General features: G+C 48.4%; 1 protein-coding gene and 1 non-coding gene across 2 annotated transcripts in view; one reads left to right on the top strand and one right to left on the bottom strand.

Moving 5' to 3' along the window:
- Positions 1-16436, bottom strand: part of LOC120375373 (zinc finger protein 850-like) — a 477476-nt gene that overhangs the window by 97959 nt on the left and 363081 nt on the right. The window lies entirely within an intron of this gene.
- On the top strand, positions 11117-11189 carry TRNAK-UUU. The gene has a single exon. It is a non-coding gene; the product is annotated as a tRNA-Lys (tRNA).

Below are 16436 nucleotides of genomic sequence, written 5' to 3'. Positions count from 1 at the left end.
GCTCCTTTCTTTCCTCACCCTGGAGCAAACTCAGCTTTTTATTCTATCCTTGATGACCCATGGAATAACAACAGCAGTATGAAGAGGAGAGAAAATATCTCACTGCCGGGGGGCAGGGGGGTGGGAGGGAAGGTGGACACATCCCCTCTGTTTGACTATTGCCAGTGCAGGAGAGATGGTTTCCCTGGAATCGAATGCCCTGGCTCAGACAAGAGACACAGGGAGGTTTTGCTGTTCATGGATCCATGCAAAGGAAATTGTGTCTTTGTGTGAAAATGGGGAGGGAAATGAAACACCCACCTGGTGGTATCTAAGGCAGAAAGGACCCATATAGGATTAGAACAGGATAAGTTCTCAAGCAGCATGTTTCTTACTTTGCCCATCTGTCAATTTTGATTATTATCAATGGAAATATTTTGCCATTGGGTTGTGTGTTTACACAGAAATTGAAGTTTACCAACAAACACATAATTCTTTCAATCCTGCCTAGTCTGCCAGTGGTGAGTTTAGAGAGAGACACATTCCCTCTTCCCACTCCCCATACCAGGCCTGTGCTCTCCAGAGTGTCAACTTCACACACACCTGGGATCCTTCCCAAATATCCTGTCAGACCTCTGACCCCCTTCTGGGATCCTCTCCTAACACTGTCCAACTCCCCTGCTGGCAGGATCCCTTTCTATTCCTTTCTTCCCTCTCAGCAAAAGATGTGCACTTTTTCCTCACTGGAAATTGAACATAGGCGAAAACCAGGACTCATAACCACTAGACCATATGGGACTTGCATAATTAATAACACATTTATACATTCACTAACACATTCACATTCATTAACATTTAAAAGTGGCCATTGAAAAAACTTCAAACACAGACTTCAACGAGAAATTGCAGAGTTACAATTTATTTACAAACTTAACACCATTAATTTGAGCTTGAATAGGGACTGGGAGTGGCTGGCTCACTACAAAAGCAATTTTCCCTCTCTTGGTATTGACACGTCCACATCAATTATTGGGAGTGGACAGCATCCACCCTGACTGAATTGGCCTTCAACACTGGTTCTCCCCTTGTAAGGTAACTTCCTTCATGTCATGTTCCAATAAATATTTATGCCTGTATCTGCAGTTTTCACCCCATGCATCTGAAGAAGTGGGGTTTTTACCCACAAACGCTTTTGCCCAAATAAATCCGTTAGTCCTTACGGTGCCACCAGACTCCTCATTGTTTTGGTGAAATAAAAGCAAAACTCATTCTAAGCTGATCTTAACCCTTTCAATGCCCTTACAAACTTAGATGCTTCTCACCACAGGCTGGCTGGTTGCTTTTCAGCCAGGCTCTCCCTTTTGATCAGCGCTTCAGTTGCTTGGTGTGGTGATGTCTGTAAGTGGAGCTGGAGAGAGAGGAAAAGCCTGGTGAATGTCTCTCCTTTTATCATGTCCTTTCTTCCCTCTTGGCTTTGCCCCCCCCCCCCGCCCTTCAGAGTCAGGTGAGCATCACTGGGTCTCTCCAAGCAAGGTTGAGCAATTCCCCTCGTGTGGCCTCGTGCAGGTGAGTCATTGCATTGTAGCTCCCTTGCTGGACAATGGCTGTTGATGGGTTGTTTGACACCCTGTCTGGGTGTTGGTTACTTTCCTTGCTGTTGCCACTGGGCAGCTAATATCTGGCTGATTCCCCCAACTTACAGCATAGTGACAACCACACTACACAATTCTCATAACGTCATATGCATGAATGGTCTACATAGATGGGTAGAGAAATGACTTGCAGCAGATCATATCCTTTCACCTGATAACTTAGAAGTCATGCTTTATATGTAAGATCACGATTATATGAAAATGAGGAATATGTTGGTTACAGCCGCTCCCCCAAAGGTCTAGAATGTCACACTAAGATTCGATTTTCATTTCTTGTGTAACCAACTTTGACCTCTCTGCCTAACACTTATAATCACTTACAATCTATCTTTCTGTTGTTAATAAACTTATTTTAATGTTTTATGCTGACTTGTGAAATTGTCCAAAGTGCTTGGGAAAGCTGCTCAAATTTAAAAGGCTGGTGCATGTTCACTTTCTTTTTGAGAAAGTGGTGAATTAATTAATGAGCTTGCACTTTTTAAGAGGTTTTGAGCAGTGTAAGATGGTACATTTCTGAGGTGCAAGGCTGAGGGCCGGGGAGATATGCTGGTGTCTCTCTTTGTATAATTGAGGAGTGGCTTATAGAGCATTCATGCTACTTAGTTGGGTGCATTGCTGCATGTTGTTGGCTGAGTGATCACAGCACATGGAGGGGGTTTTGCTGCTTGTCACTAGTGCAGCATTGTAAGATACAGCCCAGGCTGGAGAAATAAGAGGACAGAGCAGTCCTACTGTTTGGGTTTGAACCCCACAGATCCCACCACACAGAGACTCTCCTATGACCGGCCGTGGTAATATTGTGCTTAGTGCCTTGTAGCTCCAAGAGCTGCAGATGCAAGATGAGTCACAGCGACCTTGATCTTATTTCCATGTTTATTCGATGCCTCTTTTCTACACTTGTCAGCAAAAAGACACGTTTCTTTTGCAAGCATTTGTATGGCTAGCCAGAGTCGGGCTTCTCCATTAACAAAAAAGATTGACCAAAAGGGGACAAGAGGAGGCACGTTCAGCAAGACAGCACTGGATGCTGGATCTGCTTTTTATCCAGCAGGTCTCTTGGCAAGCTCTGAAATAACAGTAGCTCCAGGTCCCATCAGGGCTGCCCAGATGGTGGAGTAAGTGGGGCAATTTGCCCTGGTCCCCGCAGGGGCCCCAACAAGAGTTTTTTGGGGCTCTTGGAGCGGGGTCCTTCACTAACTCCGGGAGCTCTGGAAAACTCTCGTGGGGTCCGGGCCTCCGGAGATTCTTCCACTCTGGGTCTTCGGCGGCAATTCGGCGGCGGGGGGTCCTTCATGAATGAAAAGTGACTTCATTGAAGTGTTGAAGTGCCTTAATGGAGAGAAAAGATTGGGTATGAAAGGGCTCTTGAATCTCGCAGAGAAAGGCATAACAAGACCCAATGGCTGGAAGGTGAAAAGATACAAATTCATATTACAACTAAGGCACAAATATTCAACAGCGAGGATGATTCACCACAGGAAGAAGCTACCAAGGAAAGTGGTGGATTCTCCATCTCCTGATATCATTCAATGAAGACTAGATGCCTTTCTGGAATGTGTTTGCTCAAAAAGTAGCTATTGTGTCATACAGGAGGCCTGTGATATGCAGGGGGTCAGATTAGATGCTCTAATGGTCTCTTCTGGCCATAAAGTCGACTAATTTCTGAAAAACTGAGTGTAGCATTGGGAGCAGCGTCTGATGTTTTCCTGTCTAGTCGGCTTGCTACCTAGAACGAACGCTCCTTGAGTGGGGTGATCCACAGGGAGTAGCTCAAACCTCCAAAGTGCCTGGCCAGGGGCAGGACATTAGCGCACAGCAAGGGAGGGGTGTGGCAGTGACATCACAAAGGCTTTTTGCAGGACCTCAGACTATTGGTCAAAGGTGGTGGGGAGGTGGTGACCTCACAGAGAGATGCTGACATCAGCGAGGCAGGACAGGGGCGAGGGGCCAGGGAAACCTCAGAGACCCCTGTGGCTTTGCTTCAGCAAGTCTCCTTCTCTAGGTCTCTCTTTGAGGACTGAGAGAGTATTCGGGTTCACGTATGTGAGTGCCAGGAGGAACCTCTTTCGAGTTTTCTCCTTCCCTTTTAGTGATTTTACTAGAAAACAGACGTCCCTGTTTAGAAGGTAAGAGCCTCCTCGAGGGAAGGGGTGTCATGGGGGCATCACAGTTCGGATGCCGGTGCCCCCCCCCCCAATGTATGGAAGTTCCCGGAGAGCAGCATCCACGGCAGTGATTTGCTCCTGGCTGCTGGAGCAGAGCAGCAGCCTCAGCTGTGAGAACTTCCCAGAGCGATGAAAGGGGAGGGGCCCATGGCTCTGTAGCAGGAATGCAGGGCAGCCGAGTTCACGGCGGGCATTGTGGGATACTGGAGGAGGCCAGTTATGGTGATATAATGAACAGCAGCGTCTACTCTGTCACTTTAAGTTTGCTGCAAAAAGCTCTAGACCTCTCCTCGAAGTCGTTTTATTTTGTCACCAAAACAGGGCAGTTTTGTCGCCAGACGTGGCATTGCAGTGTGTACACCAGCCACAAGCTGCCGACCGAGGGAGCGTTGTGTGTTTTTCACACACCTGAGCAATATAATTCTGCTGAAACAACTTTGTAGTGCAGACCTGGCCAAAGATTCACTCACACAGCTTGCAAGGAAAACCTCACCTGCTCCTCTGCTTTGCAGAATCCAAACACAAGTAAAGCTTGTCAGGCCCCGGTAGAGATGGCAGGGAGTCAGGTGTGGGCAGGGCCGGCTCTGGCTTTTTTGTCGCCCCAAGCAAAAAAAAATGGGGTGGGGCCACCGGAGCAACAAAACAGGGTGGAAAAAACGGCACGGGTGGAGCAGCAAAGCAGGGGTGTGGGGGGGGATACGGCGCAGCTGAAGCGGCGAAGCGGGGGGGGGGGACACGACGTGGCTGGAGTGGCAAAGTGGCGGAAGACAACACAAAAATGGTGGGGCTGGAGCAGCAAAGCTGGGGAGGGACACGGCACAGCTGGAGCAGCAAAGTGGGGCGGGGACAACACAGAGTGCGCGCCCGGTCTAGTGGGGAAGGGGAGGGAGTGGAGGGAGAGAGAAGGGGGGTGGCCAGTGCTTCAGCGGGACACTCACCACGTGGCCCCGACCACCACACCGCCTGGCACCCTCACTCCTTCTCTAGACTAACCAGTCCTAATATACTGTAACATGGCTATATTCCACCACCTTCACTGGTTACACCCAACAAAATTAATTATACAGCAGACAGAAACAATCACAGAACCAGACAGAGACCATGCAAATAAACATACAAAACAATACAGAAGGGAGGATTTCACAACTACATCTATACAGACATAAGGGTTTTCCAGCTGTGTCTATTGATAAGTGAGTTCTTGCCAGACAGGCTGCTACCAAACTAAGTTTCCCTTTCTCTGGAGGTGATGGAATATCAGGACAGGATTGTATTCCTAACAGCCCAATAGCACCTTATTTCAATGTGACTAGTTGGGAATGTGAGGATGTGACCATACACTTCCCAGCTTATGGCTGCCTTTGCTGCTTAGCCCAAGAACCAGGCCTCAGCCTGTCACAGTAAGAGAAGGCCATTACACAGACAGACAGTGATTTTTTATTCTTTCTTTTATACCTCTATAACTAGCTAAGTGATAAAAATACACCTAAATTCTTAAAGTACAGGCCTTTGCAGACTGGCCTGAATCTCTGTATCCTAACAGTCCTCGAAGTCAGGCAGCCTCTGGGTAAGGGGGTGGGGACTCAGATCCTTCCCCTGGCCAATTCCACCAGGGTCGTGTATAAACCAGGGAAGTTCCCCACAATAGCCAGACCAGATGCCCCCTTTACACTTGTACTCTGTTGTCATTGCTTCTCTCTCTCCCTTCCCCCCATCTCCGCTGCTCCCCCTCTGGGCTTTCTCAGCACCTGGCCCCACCGCACTTCCTGGCAGCCAGAGACTGCACTTTCTACACCTGCTCCTGTGGATGTGGCCTCTCTCCTGATTGCTAAGGAAAGGAACCTTTCCAGGAAATGGCCACAGCTTCTGGGAATCCCTGTGTGGCTGTGAACAGAGTTTGGCTCCTGGCACACACGGCAACTTAAAAGCTGGGTAGCTAGACAGGGGCTTCAACCCCGGACCCTCAGATTAAGAGCCTGATGCTCCAGCAACTGAGCTACCTGAGCTTGCTAGGAAACATCTTCACCATTCACCACAAGAGTGATTATCCCAGTGTGCAGGCAAGCGTGAGCAGGCAGGCAAAAGAGAGGCAAAAAAAGGCCTCGTCTTTTTCTTCACAGCCACTGCCTGTCAGCAGGATTCCTCCTCCTCCTCAGGGAGACTAAATCTCTGTGCCTAGACAGCCGGTCCATCCGCTGCACCTCAATCCCCCATGCCCGAGCCTCCCTGCCAAAGCCCTGCACCTGGCCCCATACAATTAAGTCTCACTTGTCGCTGGGAACTCGACTTCTTGTGCCCAGAGCGTCTCGGCCCCCTCAGCAGATGACCTGAGAAACACAGTGTCCGGCTTTTCCAAAGAAGTGTTTAGACCCCCTCATCATGTGGCCTAAAGGATAAGGCATCTCCCTGTGGATCGGATGATTCAGGATTTGAGTCCCCTCGTGGTTGTGCTCACTTTGTGCTGAACGTCCTGCTCCCTTCAGGGCTGGAACCTCTTCTTGGCCGCTCAGGCCAATGCTCTGGCTTCAGCTAGAGCCCCAGGAAGGAGTTGGGGGTTGGGTGTCACAAAGGCTGGGACCTGAGACCCAGGTGCTTCCAGTCTCGCCTTTGCCCTTCTTGACTTGCCAAAGAAAATGGGCGGCTCCACTGCCAAAGTGAGCACCTGGAGTGGGAACCATAAGACGTCCCACCAGGGGGCTGGTCCTGCTTTCCTACCCTCTTCTGATGTTGGCCACAGAGCATCAGCAGCCACCCTGCATGCTGGCCTGCGGGTGGCCTTCAGTGGGGTTCAGCACAGCAGGGAGCAGCCTGGCCCTGTGGCTGTCTGCTGGCCACACATAGACATGGTCCTCTCCTCCTCTTGCCCTGACCTCCGCTGCTTTTAAGCCTTCCCTTGGAGCTGTCAGCACCAGCCGCCTCTGCTCCAGGTGCCCAGAGGAGGAGAGGTGCTGGGCTCCAGCCTGCCCAGCCCTGACTATGAAGCCTGGCTCTGGCCCTGCTTCTTTCCAGCACCAGGTGGGCAAGAGGGAAAGCACAGAGGCAAGTGCCAGACTTGTGGGCATCAGGTGAAGCCATGAGAATGCCAACCCTCAGCTGTCAGTAGCCAGTTCTAGAGCCCTGACCCATCCAGCAGGAGGGGAAAAAATGGCTCTTGCAGAGCTGGAGACAGGGAAGTGGAGCACTGTGAGCTCCAGGGCTTTACCACAAGGTCCCACTGAGATTTGAACTCAGATTGCAAGATTCAGAGACCTGAGTGCTGCCCGTTACACCATGGGACCAACTCATACACCTTCCTCTGCACATCGGTGACCTTCATGGGGCCTGCTCGAGTAAGGGACTGTTGGCCCCTTACTAAAGCTTAGTGGGGGTTTTGGTTGGCTAGTTCCCAGTCCCAATAGAAGGGGAAAGGGCCAATGGGAAATCAGGCCCCTGAGACTGACAATCCCCAGGGGCAATGGGGAGAGGCCAAAGCTCCAAGTTAGCCGCACTGACAGGCCAGGCAGTGTAATGAGGGAGTCACCAGGCCAGGGGGTCCCATCCTCTGTGGGAGCTGGAACTGCCTGGGCCAGAGTGGGGCAGAGCTAAGGAGAGAGCAGGAGCCCGAGAAGAGCCGGGGAGCAGAGCTGCGCAGGTGTAGTGCCAGAAACTGCTCCCTGTAGGACTTTGCTACCTGTAGCAGTTACTGAGCCCTGAGGTTGTTCTTATTTGCTGACTTGTCCTAATTGGCTAAAACTTGACAGTGGTGGGGGATGGAAGCATAAAGGCTTCGTCCTCCAAGCGACCCTGCCTGGTGTCCATCTGTATCTATTACCTCTTAACACCGGATTGTAAAAAATAGAGTGAGGTCATTTAAACATCATTTATTTTGCAGCTTCATTTACTGTGCTAACAATGTAGCATCCTGACACCGATACTTCTGCCCATGTGCCCTGTGGGTTGGATTCATTTTAGTGGGACGCGGGACATGTGGAGGATAATTTAAACTCTTATTTTCCTTATGGTTTCCCTGCAATATACTTCTATGCTGGTGCAATTTCTGACCATTGCACGTCTATTGTATTTATTACAATAGCACAAGTAAGTCACACAAGTGACATAGTCTAAGGGCTTGGCTACACTTGCAAGTTAGAGCCCATTAAAGCAGCCCCGGGTGCCCTAACTCCTGAGGGGTCCACACTCGCAAGGCACATGGAGCACCTGGGCTCTGTAGGTGGAGCGCTCCTGGTAATCCACCTCCATGAGAAGCATAAAGCTTGCTGAGCCCTGCTGAAATACCCGGGCATCAGTGTGGATGACGTGTTGCATCACTGCACTGTGTTTGGCCTCAGGAAATGTCCCATAATCCCCTGAAGTCAAGTGCCCACTCTGGTCATTGTTTTGAAATTGGCTGCAGGCATGCGGATATCCCCTTTCAAAGCTCCTTTTCTGACAGCCGGCTGCTTATCTGCTCCGGGACAAAGCAACCATTAGTGTGGAATGCTGCTGTTGTGAGTGTGTGTGAGAGAGGGGGGGTTTGCTGCTGTCCGAACACACAAGACAGCATGCTGACACACTCTCAGCCCCCCAACACACTGTCACTCCCCCCACATACACACAACACACTCCCTGTCACACTCCAACCCCGTCCCCCATTTGAAAAGCATGTTGCAGCCACTTGCACACTGGGATAGCTACCACAGTGCACTGCTCTCTGTGGCATTGCCAGAGCTGCTAATGTGGCCACTGCAGTGCGCTTGCAGCTGTCAGTGTGAACACACGGCAGCGGTTTCCCTGCTGTGGTTTAACTCCCAGCGCTCTACCTCTGCAAGTGTAGCCAAGCCCTAAATTTCCCAAACCAACCTAACTCAGTAACTGCCCTCCACCACCACATGCAGGGAGTAAGGGCACCGTGGAGCACACGCCACACTTACTGGCACATAATAAGAACATAAGAAAGGCCATACCGGGTCAGACCAAAGGTCCATCTAGCCCAGTATCTGTCTATCGACAGTGGCCAATGCCAGGTGCCCCTGAGGGAGTGAACCTAACAGGCAATGATCAAGTGATCTCTCTCCTGCCATCCATCTCCATCCTCTGACGAACAGAGGCTAGGGACACCATTCTTACCCATCCTGGCTAATAGCCATTTATGGACTTAGCCACCATGAATTTATCCAGTCCCCTTTTAAACATTGTTATAGTCCTAGCCTTCACAATCGCCTCAGGTAAGGAGTTCCACAAGTTGACTGTGCGCTGCGTGAAGAAGAACTTCCTTTTATTTGTTTTAATCCTGCTGCCTATTAATTTCATTTGGTGACCCCTAGTTCTTGTATTATGGGAATAAGTAAATAACTTTTCCTTATCCACTTTCTCAACACCACTCATGATTTTATATACCTCTATCATGTCCCCCCTTAGTCTTCTCTTTTCCAAACTGAAGAGTCCTAGCCTCTTTAATCTTTCCTCATATGGGACCCTCTCTAAACCCCTAATCATTTTAGTTGCTCTTTTCTGAACCTTTTCTAGTGCTAGAATATCTTTTTTGAGGTGAGGAGACCACATCTGTACACAGTATTCGAGATGTGGGCGTACCATGGATTTATATAAGGGCAATAATATATTCTCAGTCTTATTCTCTATCCCCTTTTTAATGATTCCTAACATCCTGTTTGCTTTTTTGACCGCCTCTGCACACTGCGTGGACATCTTTAGAGAACTATCCACGATAACTCCAAGATCTTTTTCCTGACTCGTTGTAGCTAAATTAGCCCCCATCATGTTGTATGTATAGTTGGGGTTATTTTTTCCAATGTGCATTACTTTAAATTTATCCACATTAAATTTCATTTGCCATTTTGTTGCCCAATCACTTAGTTTTGTGAGATCTTTTTGAAGTTCTTCACAATCTGCTTTGGTCTTAACTATCTTGAGTAGTTTAGTATCATCTGCAAACTTTGCCACCTCACTGTTTACCCCTTTCTCCAGATCATTTATGAATAAATTGAATAGGATTGGTCCCAGGACTGACCCCTGGGGAACACCACTAGTTACCCCTCTCCATTCTGAGAATTTACCATTAATTCCTACACTTTGTTCCCTGTCCTTTAACCAGTTCTCAATCCATGAAAGGACCTTTCCTTTTATCCCATGACAGCTTAATTTACGTAAGAGCCTTTGGTGAGGGACCTAGTCAAAGGATTTCTGGAAATCTAAGTACACTATGTCCACCGGATCCCCCTTGTCCACATGTTTGTTGACCCCTTCAAAGAATTCTAATAGATTAGTAAGACACGATTTCCCTTTACAGAAACCATGTTGACTATTGCTCAAGAGTTTATGTTTTTCTATGTGTCTGACAATTTTATTCTTTACTATTGTTTCAACTAATTTGCCCGGTACCGACGTTAGACTTACCGGTCTGTAATTGCCGGGATCACCCCTAGAGCCCTTTTTAAATATTGGCGTTACATTAGCTAACTTCCAGTCATTGGGTACCGAAGCCGATTTAAAGGACAGGTTACAAACCTTAGTTAATAGTTCCGCAACTTCACATTTGAGTTCTTTCAGAACTCTTGGGTGAATGCCATCTGGTCCCAGTGACTTGTTAATGTTGAGTTTATCAATTAATTCCAAAACCTCCTCTAGTGACACTTCAATCTGTGACAGTTCCTCAGATTTGTCATCTACAAAAGCCAGCTCAGGTTTGGGAATCTCCCTAACATCCTCAGCCGTGAAGACTGAAGCAAAGAATCCATTTAGTTTCTCCGCAATGACTTTATCGTCTTTAAGCGCTCCTTTTGAATTTTGATCATCAAGGGGCCCCACTGGTTGTTTAGCAGGCTTCCTGCTTCTGATGTACTTAAAAACATTTTGTTATTACCTTTGGAGTTTTTGGCTAGCCGTTCTTCAAACTCCTCTTTGGCTTTTTGTACATCTAGACTGGGGTGGCCAACCTAAGCCAACGTAACTGCCAAACATGCACCTTTGTATGCAACTGCTGAGTCAGTTGTGAACCTTGCTCCCATTATCATTATCCCTTTGAAATGATGATGGTTATGGACACTTGGCTCGATATCCCAGTGTGCCCTGGACGTCTACAGGCTGCATTAGCCAATCCAACCATTTGACACTTACAGATGGGCACCTCTGTATTGTGCCTGAGTCTTGTACAGCTATGAATGGCTGGTAGATGCCGATATTGTCCTGTCTTTTTAACCAGCACTAATACCCAGCCAGGCCAGGGCTGGGAAGAGAGAGAGCAGCAGGTTTCCCCTATTGTGGCCATTTCACTTTTTCTTAACTAGCTTCACCTCTGCATCATCTTGCACTTTTTATATTTGAGCCTGGCTAGCTCAGTTGGTAGAGCATCAGACTTTTAATCTGAGAGTCCAGGGTTCAAGTCCCTGGTCAAGCTGAAAAACTTCTCCCTGTGATTATAAAAATCTGTCTTTCTGGAGTCTTGTTCAGTGTTACTCTTTCTCTCCAGGATTTTGCCTTTCCTAAGAAGGGCCTTTCTGTGGGGGGGATTGAAGGAACAACTCCTTGACATCCCCTCTGTCCTTGCAGGCTGGAGGAATAAAGGCCTCTGGGCATATAGCATGTTCCTCCCCTGCACACACACACACACACAGAATATTCATAAGGAATTAGAATTAGAATCCACCACTTTCCTTGGGAGCTTGTTCCTGTCGTGAATCATCCTCGCTGTTGAATATTTGTGCCTTAGTTGTAATATGAATTTGTCTCTTTTCACCTTCCAGCCATTGGGTCTTGTTATGGCTTTCTATGCTCGATTAAAGAGCCCTTTCATACCCAATATTTTCTCTCCATTAAGGCCCTTCAACACTTCAGTGAAATCACCTTTCAATCTTCTTTTGATAAGCTAAACAGGTTGAGCTCGTTCAATAGCAAAGAGCCACCAAATGTTCTGAGAGCTGGAGAAAAATGTCTTCTAGGGAAAGTGGTGGATTCTCCATCTCTTGAAATCATTTAATGAAGACTAGATGCCTTTCTGGAATGTGTTTGCCCAAAAGTAGCTCTTGTGTCATAGAGGAGGCCTGTGATATGCAGGGGGTCAAATAAGGTGCTCTAGTGGTCTCTTCTGGCCATAAAGTCGACTAATTTCTGAAAAACTGAGTGTAGCATTGGGAGCAGCGTCTGATGTTTTCCTGTCTAGCCAGCTTGCTTCCTAGAATGAACGCTTCTTGAGTGGGGTGATCCACAGGGAGTAGCTCAAACCTTCAAAGTGCCTGGCCAGGGGCAGGACATTAGCACAGCAAGGGAGGGGTGTGGCAGTGACATCACAAAGGCCTTTTGCAGGACCTCAGACTATTGGTCAAAGGTGGTGGGGAGGTGGTGACCTCACAGAGAGATGCTGACATCAGCCAGTCAGGACAGGGGCGAGGGGCCAGGGAAACCTCAGAGACCCCTGTGGCTTTGCTTCAGCAAGTCTCCTTCTCCAGGTCTTTCTTTGAAGACTGAAGGAGTATTCAGGTTCATGGACGTGAGCGCCAGGAGGAACCTCTTTTGAGTTTTCTCCTTCCCTTTTAGTGATTTTACTAGAAAACAGACATCCCTGTTTAGAAGGTAAGAGCCTCCTCGAGGGAAGGGGTGTCATGGGGGTGTCACATTCAGATGCCGGTGCCCCCCCCCATGTAAGCAAGTTCCCACCACCCTGTTCTGTGTTCGCAGTGCGGAAGAGAGCAGCATCCATGGCAGTGATTTGCTCCTGGCTGCCAGAACAGAGCAGCAGGCTCAGCTGTCAGAACTTCCCAGAGCAATGAAAGGGGAGGGGCCCATGACTCTGTAGCAGGAATTCAGGGCAGCCGAGTTCACAGCGGGCATTTTGGGATACTGGGGAAGGCCAGTTATGGTGATATAATGAACAGCAGCGTTTACTCTGTTACTTTAAGTTTGCTGCAAAAAGCTCTAGCCCTCTTATTGAAGTCGTTTTATTTTGTCAGCAAAACAGGGCAGTTTTGTCGCCAGACATGGCATTGCAGTGTGTGCACCAGCCACAAGCTGCCGACCGAGAGAGCGTTGTGTGTTTTTCACACACCTGAGCAATATAATTCTGCTGAAACAACTTTTTAGTGCAGACCTGGCCAAAGATTCACACACACACAACTTGCAAGGAAAACCTCAACTGCTCCTCTGCTTTGCAGAATCCAAACACAAGCCAAAGCTTCTCAGGCCCTGGTGGCGGTGGTAGGGAGTCAGGTGTGGGCAGACAGTGTGTTATAGTTACCCACAGGCACCATGTCTTAGCTGGCTAAGCATCTGTTTTGTAAACAGGAGATCCTGGGTTCAACTCCCAGTGGTGCCTTGTTGACTGGTTGTTGGGGCACCTGGTACTGGCTACTGTCAGAAGACAAGATTCAGAGCTAGATGGACCTTTGGTCTGGCCCAGTGTGGTTTTTCTTATGGTTTAAATAACACACACAGGCACTGATAATAGAGTTAATGAAAGTTTAGGAGTTAGGAGCGGGTAGGTCAATGGTCCAGTCCCCACACAGATGACCCCCTCCCTATGGAACAGGGGCAGGTCTGAGCTCTCACCCAAATGCTCATTGTGGCTACCAGAATCTGTGGGCAGCTTGTTTAGTTTATGCCAAAGGTTGAGTCCTGCTTTGTGCACCGTGTGTGAGAATGAAAATCCTGAACCGCCCTTTGAAATAACGAAAGCAGCAGGACGTGTTATTGTTCCTGCCCCAAAGCAGACAGACCAATGGAGAAATGCCGTCGAGTCCAAGGTAATACTCCGCTGCCATTTTACCTTTTTTGCTGGCTAAACTCCTTCTTATCTGCCCAGCCCAGGCTGTCCTCTGCCTCAGCTGCTGCTCCCGGCCTGCTCTAGAGTCAAACATGCAGGGGCCCCAGGGGAACAGAGGCTGGGACAGGGCAGCAGCCTGGGCTGGGCTGGGAAGATTCTGGGAGTTCTTGTTCCCTGAGAACTGGCCTGGCTCCCTTCTCAACAGCAAACAAATCAATTCCACGCCCCCTTCCCCAGAAAAACCAGCCTGGAGCCAAGGGCAGCAGGGGACGATTCCCTGCAGTTCCCACCGAGGCAGGAGAGAACCCAGGGTGTTTCTAGCAGAGCTTATGGAACTGATGTGGGGAAACCAGCCTTTAATAACAGGCAGTTCCAGTTTAAGCTCAGTGTTTTTAACAATTTCTACAACATTAAATAACCCTTCAATCGTAGTGTCACCATCCATAACATTGGTTCAGCCTTATAGGTTCCTAAATGAAAACTAAACATCTCTTCAAATCCAAGGGAGTGGAGATCAGTCAATGTTCAGAGCCATCCCACATAGAAGAACCATGTTGTGGTACATACTGGCCCCATCATGTGGCCATGGCCTTTCCCTCCTCTCTGTTAAAAGTTTTAATATTTTGCACAGAAACTTTCTTCCCTCAGGAGAGACCTGGGAACCAGGGCTGCCAGCCAGACAAACACCTTTAAGAGGCGGCGTCATCTGTCAAAAAATGATCTCCCTCCTTCAGTTCAGTGACACCCTGAAATGTTACTTATCAGGTCAGAGCCAGAGGATTGAAAGCAGCTACATCAAACCCCTGTGTAGCTCACTGGAATGAACACAAACACTCCCTGGTATCTGAAGAGATGTTTAGTTTTATCCTTGGTAAACTACAAAACTAAAGGTAAAGGCAGTCGTGCCAGATATAAAGAGTGAAACACGAGACAATCATCATAGTTATGCCCATAGTGCAAATTATTTCTAAATTCTTCTTTTTATCATTGGTGTATTATTTTCTCTGCTGTCTAGACATTGACTATATCTTGACCAAGAAATTTAGATCTTAATAAAATAATCGACTATCCCTGGTTAAGGCAATGGACTTGATACCCACTGGGGTGTCCCTACACAGGCTCAAGTACTAACAACAGTGGCTGCCTTTTAGCCATAGATTTTAATCAGGGCAATAAATTGATACGAACTCCTGTAAATTTTCCAGCCCGACTCCTTCACCCACATTCGTTAGGGCATTGGGCCACCATGTGAACATTTCATTTCCCTCCTCAATTTCACACAGAGACACAATTTCCTTTGCACAGATCCATGAACAGCAAAACCTCCCTGTGTCTCTTGTCTGAGCCAGGGCATTCGATTCCATTGAAACCTTCTCTCTTGCAATGGCGATGGTCAGACAGAGGGGACGTGGCCACCTTCACCTCTGACAGTGAGATATTGGCTCAGCTCTTTCTGCTGCTGCTGCTAGTCCATGAAACATCAGGGATGGAATGCAAGACTGAGTTCAACCCCCTGAAACATTTCAGTGCCCCAGAGAAATCCTGACCCCGGCTGTTGGAATGATATGGTGGAGATTCGAATAGGAAAGGGACTGTCTGAATTGTCAGTGTGGGGAATGAACAACAACCTATAGCAATGTCATTAACCACAAACACACTCTCATCATGCTCCAGCTGGAAGGGAAATGGGCAGGAACTCTTGCTGTTCAGCCATGGACACACTTACACTAATGCAGCCATGAGTGTGCTGGGGGAGCTGGTCTGAGCAATTTGAAGTGACAATTCTGTGAGAACAGAATCATGGTGTAGTGAAGTAACTGTATATTAAGTATTTGTGGCTGAGTGGCTAAGATGATAGACTAGAAATCCATTGAGGTCTCCCCACACAGGTTTGAATCCTGCCAACTATGGAGGCATTAGTATGTTGCTAGTACCTGAGTGTCCACAGAGCCAGATCTGGTCTCACCATGGGGCTGGCTATACTTAAAATGCTGCTGTGACACTGCTCTAGCACTGTGGAGTAGACAGCTGCTACAGTAACTGGAGGGGTTTTCCATCCCTGTAATAGCTACATTGACAGAACAATCTTTCCTTTCATTTAGCACTATCTAACCATGGCTTAGGTCAGCTTAATTATACTGGTTTGGGGGTTTTTCACACCCTGAAAGACCATCATGCTCTACCAACTGAGCTAGCTAGATTTCAAGTCAGTCAACTGCCCAGTCGCAGTGTAGAAGGAGCCTGAGGGTGTTTATTTGTGAGCTGAGGTTCCCTGTCTGACATTTGCCTTCTTTCCTGGTCCGTTATGTCTCCAGCGAGCAAACCGGATCTGTCACAAGGCTGGTTAGATACTGCTTTCTAGCCCAGAGAGCTGGGATTGATTTAACATGCTGTCGCCATCAGCTGGTCAGAGTAACCAGGGTGGGAGGGTGGAATTTAGGATTCTCCCACCAAGGGGAGGTGCTGTTGGACTCATCTAGTGGGGGAGAGTCTGAGTCTGAGTTCCCCACATGCCACACACACATTTTCACAGGGAATCAGGTGCCCTGTGGAAAAACTCAAAAGAAGCCCAGGCCCAGGAGTGTCAGAGAAGGGAATCACTGTTTGCCTTAAGAGGTGGGTGAGGGAAACCTGCAGGTCCTTAGATCCCTCCAGCGCCTGATAGAACCATTTGTGGGGAAGGTCTGGGGAAGCCGAGGAGGACAAGGAGACGGGAAAAGGGCTTGCAGCTGTTGTGCAATCCCCATGCTCCCAGCAGAAGGGTCCGGGGGGCTCAGCACTCAGAACTCACAAGATGGCAAAACTCAGAGCCCCATTACACGGAGTCAGAATGTGATCAGCTCACAGCCAGGGGGAGCAACACCCCTCCCTTGGTCTCTATGCCAGAGC

Source organism: Mauremys reevesii, linkage group 12 (genome assembly GCF_016161935.1).
Source record: "Mauremys reevesii isolate NIE-2019 linkage group 12, ASM1616193v1, whole genome shotgun sequence".
In the NCBI taxonomy this organism is placed as follows: Eukaryota; Metazoa; Chordata; order Testudines; family Geoemydidae; genus Mauremys; species Mauremys reevesii.
This window is presented reverse-complemented; position numbering and strand designations above follow the sequence as displayed.